We start from the raw sequence: 9,367 nt of genomic DNA on the forward strand, positions 1-9,367 counted from the left end.
TAATAATGTATAATAATAATAATAATAATAATAATAATAATAATAATAATAATAATATAATAATAATAATAATAATAATAATAATAATAATAATAATAATAATAATAATAATAATAATAATAATAATAATAGGAAAGGAAAACAGGAGAGGTAGGGCAGTTAACTTATGAAAAAGAACTCAATTCTTGAAATCAGAGAATCCAGAATAACCGATCTCATAATTTCATATAAAAACACTGGAAATCAACACAATTACAACAATGAATACAACACACACAATCCGTCGCGGCGCGCAACCCGATCCCACCTTACATACACAATCCTCTCTTGTTTCACCATATTAATATCAAGAATCACATGTCAAAATCTATTGCGGTGCACAACCCAATCCCATCATATAAATAGTCAATATCATAGTCCTCCCTTATTTTACCATATCACAATTTATCAATATCAAGTATTACGTACACAATCGTTGCGGTGCGCAACCTGATCCCACCATATCAATAACAAAATCCTCCCTTATTCTACCATATCACAACCGTTGTAGCATGCATCCTGATCCATAAACAAATTTAATAAATGTAATCAATCCAATAGCTCAACTCACAAGAATCTATACGATTAAAGAATATGAAAGCAAAACAATAAAGGAACCATGTACTAATCAAGGGAAGGCTATAAATAATACAAGAGCAACAAAAGGAGCCAAGTATGTGACAGTTAAGGTGTACAAGTAATACAATTAAGGCAAATAGAAATTAATCATGGAATCTTGGAAGGAACGAACATTTCAATACAAGAATAAATTAATGACAAGTAACAAATTACGGTATAGAAAGCAATTAAAGCATGTAACAGTAAAGACATGGAATAAGATAATTCATGAAATACGAGAAAAGATGAAAATAATTATTTTGACGGCGTATATACACTCGCCACCTCGCATATACGTCGTTACACACGTAATTAACATGACATATAGTTCATGGGTTCCTAATTCCCTCAAATCAAGGTTAGCCCCAACACTTACCTCGCTCCACAATCAAATCAAAGCTCAACCGGGGCCTTTCCTCTAATATCCGCCTCCAAACCAATCGAATCAAACCAAAATTGAATTAACATCATCAAACAATGCTACGGAAATCAATTACAATAGATAAAATAAAGATTTTTACACTTTTTCCAAAACGTCAACATCGGCCCGCTTGGTCAAAACCCGAGATTTGGACCAAAATTCAATTACCCATTCACCCATAAGCCCGATCATGTGATTAGTTTTGAAATATGACCTCAATATAAAAGTCTAAATCTCAATTTTACAGAAAAAAACCAATTCTACCCAAATCCCTAATTTTTTTACCATGAAAAAGCATAAATTAAGGTTAGAAATCAATGGGTGTTGATGAAAATGGAAGAAAACGAGTTAAAATATATTGACCTATGAAGTGGGGATGAGATTCTTCTTTAAAATCGCCTCTAGGCCGAGCTCTAATGTGGAGATGGTAAAAAATGAAGAAAATCCCGAGTTTGGGATATTTAATTGACTAGGTGTCAGGCCTTCTTCGCGTTCGCGATGCACAGCAGCCAGAATGGCCTACGCGTTCGCGATGTTCCTCACGCATTCGCGAAGGCTTCTCCCCTTCGCATTCGTGAACCAAGGCTCGTGTTCGCGTAGAGTAACAGTGATGCCCCTTCCCGGGTCCCCTCAACCCTATGCGTTCGCAAGAGGCTAGCCGCGTTCGCGAAGGGCAAACCCCCATGCTTCCGTTCGTGACCCGGCCATCACGTTCGTAATGAAGGAATTCCTCCCCTATCCTAGTTTCCCCTTCGGGATCGCGAGAGGACCTTCGCGATCGCAAAGCACAAAACGTTAGGCACTAGAACCAGCAAAACCAACAGATACCTAAGTCCAAAAATCACTCTGTAGCCTATCCGAAACTCACCCGAGCCCCTCGGGCTCCCAAATAGACATGTACAAAAGTGTAATAACATCATACGAACTCACTCACAAGATCAAAATAACACCTAGATTCACGAATCGAACACCAAAATGTATGAAATTTTCAATGAAACTTAAAAACTTCAAATTTTACAACCGGATGTCCGAATCGCGTCAAATCAATTCCGTTTTGCACTAAAATTTGCAGACAGGTCATAAATAGTGAAATGAACCTATACCAAGTTCCGAAATCGAAATTCGAACCCAGTAGCAACAAAGTCAACCTACAGTCAAACTTAGAAATTCTTTAAACCTTCAAATTACCAGTTTTCAACAAATCACGTTAAATCAAGTTAGGGACTTCCGAATTCGATTTCGGGCATACGCCCAAGTCCCAAATCACGATACTGACCTAGCGGGACAGTTAAAACACTAATCTGGGTTCGTTTATAAAAAATGTTGACCGTAGTCAACTCAAATTATTTTGAAGGTTAAAATTTCACATTTTCATCAAATTTTCACATGAAATTTTTTCAGAAAAAGACGTGGAATGCGCTCGCGAACCGGGGAAGGCTAAATGGAGCTATTCGAGGTCTTGGAACACATAAATGAAGGCTAAAACTCAAAGTGACATATTGGCCCATCACATTCTCCACCTCTAAAACAAACTTTCGTCCTCGAAATGACAAAGAAACGTACCTGGACTGGTGAAAAGGTATGGATATCTACTCCGCATGTCGGACTCGAACTCCCACGTAGTTGCCTCGATCGGATATCTACTCCACTACACTCGAGCTGAAGGATAACTCTTAGACCTTAACTTCCGGACCTGCCGGGCTAGAATGGCCACTGGCTCCTCCTCATAAGTCAAATCCTTGTCCAATTGGACTGAGCTGAAATCTAACAAATGGGACAGATCATCGTGACACTTCCGGAGTCTGGAGACATGGAACACCAGATGGACTGCTGATAAACTAGGTGGCAGTGACAGTCTACAGGCCACCTCACCTACTCTCTTAAGAATCTCAAAGGGTCCGATATACCTAGAGCTCAACTTGCCCTTATTTTCGAACCTTATCACACCCTTCATGGGTGAAACTCGGAGCAATACCCTCTCTCTATCCATGAATGTAACGTCATGAACTCTCCAGTCGGCATAATTTTCTACCTAGAATGAGCTATGCAAAGTCGATCCTGAATCATCTTGACCTTTTCTAACGCATCCTGAACCAAATGGGTAACCAACAACCGAGCCTCTCCCGGCTCAAACCAACTAACTGGCGAACGGAACTGCCTCCCGTAGAATGCCTCATAGGGAGACATTTGAATACTCGACTTGTAGCTGTTGTTGTAGGCAAACTCCGCAAGCAACAAAAACTGATCCCAAGAACCCCTGAAATCCATAACACAAGCGCGAAGTATATCCTCTAATATTTGAATGTTGCGCTCGGACTGCCAGTCTGTCTAGGGGTGAAATATTGTACTCAACTCAACCTGTGTGCATAATAAACTGTACAGCCCTCCAGAAGTGTGAGGTGAACTGCGTACCTCGATCAGAAATGATGGACACGGGCACACCATGAAGGCAGACGATTTCGCGGATGTAGATCTCAACTAACCGCTCTGTTCAATACGTAACTGCCACTAGAATGAAATGTGCCGACTTGGTCAACCTGTGCATAATGACCCAAAGTGCTTCGAACTTCTTCTGAGTCCGTGGGAGTCCAACAACAAAATCCACGGTAATAGGCTCCCACTTCCACTCAGGAATCTCAGCCTCTAAAGCAAACCAGCAGGCCTCTGATGCTCGTACTTTACTTACTGACAATTTAGACACCGAGTTACATATGCAACTATATCCTTCTTCATTCTCCTCCACCAATAATGTTGCCGCAAATCCTGGTACATCTTGGCGGCACCCGAATGAATGGAATACCGAGAACTGTGGGCCTCCTCAAGAATCAACTCACAAAGCCCATCCACATTGGACACACAAATACGACCCTACATCCGCAATACCCTACCATCCCCGATAGTAACCTTCTTGGCACTATCATGCCGCATTGTGTCCTAAAGCAAAAGAAAATGGGGGTCATAATACTAACGCTCTCTGATGCCCTCATACAAAGAAGACCGAGAGACCATGCAAGTTAGAACACGACTGGGCTCCGAAACATCTAACCTCACGAACTGATTGGCCAAATCCTGAACATATGATGCTAGAATCTCTCACTAACTGGAATATACCCAAGGCTACCCATACTCATAGCCTTTCTACTCAAGGCATCCACCACCACACTAACCTTCCCGGGGTGATACAAAATGGTGATATCATCGTCTTTCAACAGCTCCAACCACCTCCTCTGCCTCAAGTTGAGATCTTTCTGCGTGAGTAGACTCCGATGATCCATGAATACCTTACACGACACGCCGTAAAGATAGTGCCTCCAAATTTTCAGCGCATGAACAATGGCTGCCAACTCTAAGTCATGAACAGGGTAATTCTTCTCATGAACCTTAAACTTCCATGACGCGTATGCAATCACCCTGCCATCCTACATCAATATTGCACCGAGCCCAATACGAGATGCATCACAATACACCGTGTAGGATCCTGAACCTGTGAGCAACACCAATACTAGCGACATAGTCAAAGCAGTCTTGAGCTTCTGAAAGCTCAACTCACACTCATCCGAACACCTGAATAGAGCACCTTTCTGGGTCAACCTAGTCATTGGGGCTGCTTTGGATGAAAACCCCTCCACGAACCGGCGATAATAACCCATCAAACCTAGGAAGCTCCGAATCTCAGTAGCTGAAGTAGGTCTAGGCCAGTTCTGAACTGCCTCAATTTTTGTAGGATCCACTTTAATGCCCTTAGCTGATACAAGATAACCCAAAAAGGCGACCGAGTCTAACCAAACCTCACACTTTGAAAACTTGCCATATAACTGACTATCTCTCAGAGTATGGAGTACAATCCGAAGATATTGTTCATGCTTCTCTCGTTTGCGGGAGTAGATCAAGACGTCATCAATGAATACGATCATAAAAGAATCCAAATAGGTCTTGAATACCCAGTTCTTCAAATCCATAAATGCTGCTGGGGCATTTGTCAACCCAACTGACATCACTAGGAACTCATAATGCCCATACCGAGTCCGAAAAGCTATCTTAGGGACATCTGATGCCCTAATCTTCAACTGATGGTAGCCAGACCTCAAATCAATCTTTGAAAACACCTTGGCACCCTGAAGTTGATCAAATGAGTCATCAATCCTCGACAACAGATACTTGTTCTTGATAGTGAATTTGTTCAACTGCCGATAGTCTATACACATCCTCATCGCGCCATCCTTCTTCTTCACGAACAACACGGGCGCACCCCAAGGCGAAACACTAGGTCTAATAAATCCCTTTTCAAGAAAATCTTGCAAGTGCTCCTTCAATTCTTTCAACTTTGGCGGGGCCATACGGTATGGTGGAATAGAAATGGGCTGAGTGCCCGGAGCCAAATCAATAAAGAAGTCAATATCTCTGTCGGGTGGCATTCCCCGCAGATCTATAGGAAACACCTCTAGAAACTCACGTACAATTAGTACAGAATCCATGGAAGGAACCTCCGTACTAGAATCGCAAATATAAGCTAAATAATCTAGATATCCCTTCTCGACCATACGTCGAGCCTTGACATAAGAAATAACCCTACTGGTAGAATGTTACTGTCTTGGCGTGACAGTCCAATATAGCATGATAAGGTGACAGCCAATCCATACCCAAGATAACATCAAAGTCTACCATATCAAGAAGTAGGAGATCTACGCTAGTCTCAAGACTCCCAATAGTAATCACACACGAGCGATAGATACGATCTACAATAATAAAATCTCCCACAGGCGTGGACACATACATAGGAGCACTCAAAGAATCACGAGGCACAACTAGATATGAAGCAAAATAGGATGACACGTAGGAATAAGTAGACCCCGGATCAAATAGAACTGAAACATCTCTATGGAAAATTGGAACAATACATGTGATCACCGCGTCAGATGACTCGGCCTCAGGTCTAGCTGGGAACGCATAAAATCAAGACTAAGCCCCCACCACCTTAACCTCCGTCTCTCGGATGGCCTCTAGCTGGCTAGCCTCCACCTCTAACGGCCTGACCTCCAGCTTTAATGGCTTGACCTCCACCTTTGTCTGCCTGAACCCTGCCTCTAGCTGGGTGAGCAGGCGATGAAGCAACCGGTGCTAGAACTATGGCACGAGCACTCTGTTGTGGCATGCTGCTCAACAATCTCGGACAGAACTTCATGATGTTTCTAGTACCCCCACACTCAAAACACCCATCCTACTGTTGTGGCTGTTGAAGCCAAAACTGACCCGTACGGGCAGGATCACCACGGTGGTAGCTCTGGATCTATAGGAGTTGATGGTGAACTATAGACTGGCTACATAGGGTGAGATACATAATGACCACGACTCCTTGAAGCATTATGGGATGCCTGAAGCACTGACTGGAATGGCCTAGGAGGATGGCCTCTACCAATAGTACCCCTACCTCCTGATAAGGCACTAATGAAACTATCGGAATGACGAGGCCTCTTATCAAACACCGACCCCCTCTCCTAACCACGAACCATCTCGATCCGTCTAGCAATATCTACGGCCCTCAAGAAAGTAATATTATCTCAAGTCTCCTTGGCCATCTGCAGCCTGATAGTGAAAGTGAGCCCATCAATGAATCTCCTCACTCTCTCCCTCTCAGTAGGGAGAAAGATAATGGCATGGTGATATAGGTCCACAAATCGAGTCTCATACTCGATAATAGTCATACTACCTTGCTGAAAACACTCAAACTGTCTGCATTAATCCTTCCTCAGAGTGATAGGAATGAACTTCTCTAGAAATAGCTGTGAAAACTGATCCCAGGTAGGCGAACCAGCTGGTCTAGTCAACATATAATCTCTTCACCATCTCTTGGCAGAACCAAGCATCTGAAACACTGAAAAGTCGACCCTATTAGTCTCAACAACACCCATGTTGCGCAACACCTCGTGGAAAGGTCCAGGTAATCCTGTGGATCCTTAGAAGATGCACTGCTAAAATAAACAGAAAAGATCTAGGAAACTTATCCAACCTCAACAAGGCCACAGAAGAAATAGCGGTCCTATCACCGGCCTGTGTCGCAACAACCGGCTGAACTACCCCAACTGGCGAGGCTACTGGAGTCTGGTATAAGGGGCTACCTACTCCGGGGTATGAGTAACGGGAGTCTATGCTCCTCCCCCAGCCCGAGAGATACTTGGTGCCACCGGAAATGCACCGGTCAGGCCCACACTCTCCATAAGGCCCACCAAGCGGACTAGAGCATCCTGAAGAACTGGAGTGACTATGAACCCCTCCAGGACCTAAGCTGGTTCGACGGGTACAGCCTGAGCTAGGACCTCCTCCTCATAACCCACCTAAGGCTCCACTGCGGGTTCTGCTACTTGAGCTCTAGGCTGAGCTCTGCCTCTGCCTCGGCCTCTACCCCTGATAATAGCTGTCACAAGGGGATTCGACTCCTGTCCGGCTGCAGATATTGTGTGTGTTTTTGCCATCTGCGAGAGAACAAGAATAGGATGGTTCAATCATCAGTGATAGAGTAAACTCACATGATAGAGAAGGAAAGAAGTGAAATTTTTCCTAAACTCCATAACTTCTAGAAGATAAGTGGAAACTAATGCAGGTGCATGTCTGGATAACTCATTGAATAGACTGCATACTCTGATACAGTCATAGCACCCTGGCGCAACTGCCCAACTCTGTGTGCCATGCATCCCTAAGGCTCTACGGAACAAACTTGCTCATGAACATCTCTGAGAATTGAGCCCAGGTGAGTGAAGCTACCTCGGTCGGGCTACCCAACTTATACGCTCGCCACCACTGATAAGCGGCTCCCTTAAGCTGGAACATAGTGAAAGCAACCCTACTCTACTCCACAATATCCATAGTATAGAGGATACAGTGGCATTCCCCAGGAAAACCTTGTGAATCCTCTGAAGCCAAACCGCTAAAAGTAGGAGGGTGGTACTTTTTGTACCTCTCGAGCCTGAGCTGCTTCCCCTCAGAAGCTGCTGCCCTAACCTCGGGCTGAACTGGACAACCGGTTGCACTGGTATGACCTCTAATACTTTGTCAACCTGGACCCTCTGCTCTGGGGTACGGGCGGTGGCAGTCTGTGCTCTTCCCCCGGCCTAGTATGTGGGAAGAGCAAGTGGAATTAGCCCTGCCTGAGCTAGAGTGCGAAGCATGCTCAGAAAATTAGGCGAGGGTCTCCTAAAGTGCAAGGGCAGTAACAGGCGTCTCAGGTGCCTGTCCCTCAACTGGAGCTACTGGTGGCTTCTCTGTAGCAGCTCGGGCAGGTGCTCTGGCTGCACCACGTTCCCGTCCTCGGCCCCGGCCTCTCGCAGCTCTAACAGGGGCATGGGTATCTTATCATCTGATCCAATTGTGTGTGTCCTCACAATCTGTGAGAGAATAAAAAGACAAAGATCTAGAATTTCTAAGTCAACAAATTCGCATGATAAGAAATCAAAAAAGTGAAGCTTTTCCTAATAGTTCCATAGCCTCCTGAAAATAAGTACAGACGTCTCCGTACCGATCCGCGAGACTCTACTAAACCTGCTTGTGACTCGTAACACCTATGAACCTAGAGCTCTGATACCAACTTATCATGATCCCAATTTCCCTCCGTAAGATGTCGTGATGGCACCTAGTTTCTAAGACGAGGTGTGCTTAAACATTCATACATAATATAACGAAAACAATAATAAACTCTCAATACTCAACAATTTTAATAAAGAAAACTCTACAACACAGCATATACAATTTTCCAAAATCCGGTGAATAAAGTCACAGGCTCTATAAGATGGTACTGAACATCCCTATACATCAGTGTCTATAAAAGGATAAGAAAATAAAATAGACTAGGTAGAGGGGAACTCCGAGGCCTGCAAACGCCGGCAGGTATACCTTAAAGTCTCCGGAGCTGAGCTCTCGCTAGTGCCTGGACTGGTAGGAGGTACCTGGATCTGCACAAAAGGATGTGCAGAAGCGTAGCATGAGTACACCACAACAGTACCCAGTAAGTGCCAAGCCTAACCTCGGTAGAGTAGTGACGAGATCAGGTCAAGGTCCTACTAGAATAAATAAGAAACTGAGCTAGTAATTAATAGTGTAATAATAATAACGATGGAAATGAAACAAGTAAGAAATATACCAAGATAAACTACATTGATCTAAGGCAAATGATACATCACGGAAGAAAAACAAGGAATGTTATGCCAAGGAAACGAAACAACCAAACACAAGTGAAGTAATAGAGAAGTATCAACAAGAGTCACTACCGAGGTACCGCCTTGTAGTCTCAATCACAAA

This window comes from Nicotiana attenuata, unplaced genomic scaffold, assembly GCF_001879085.1.
Source record: "Nicotiana attenuata strain UT unplaced genomic scaffold, NIATTr2, whole genome shotgun sequence".
Lineage (NCBI taxonomy): Eukaryota > Viridiplantae > Streptophyta > Magnoliopsida > Solanales > Solanaceae > Nicotiana > Nicotiana attenuata.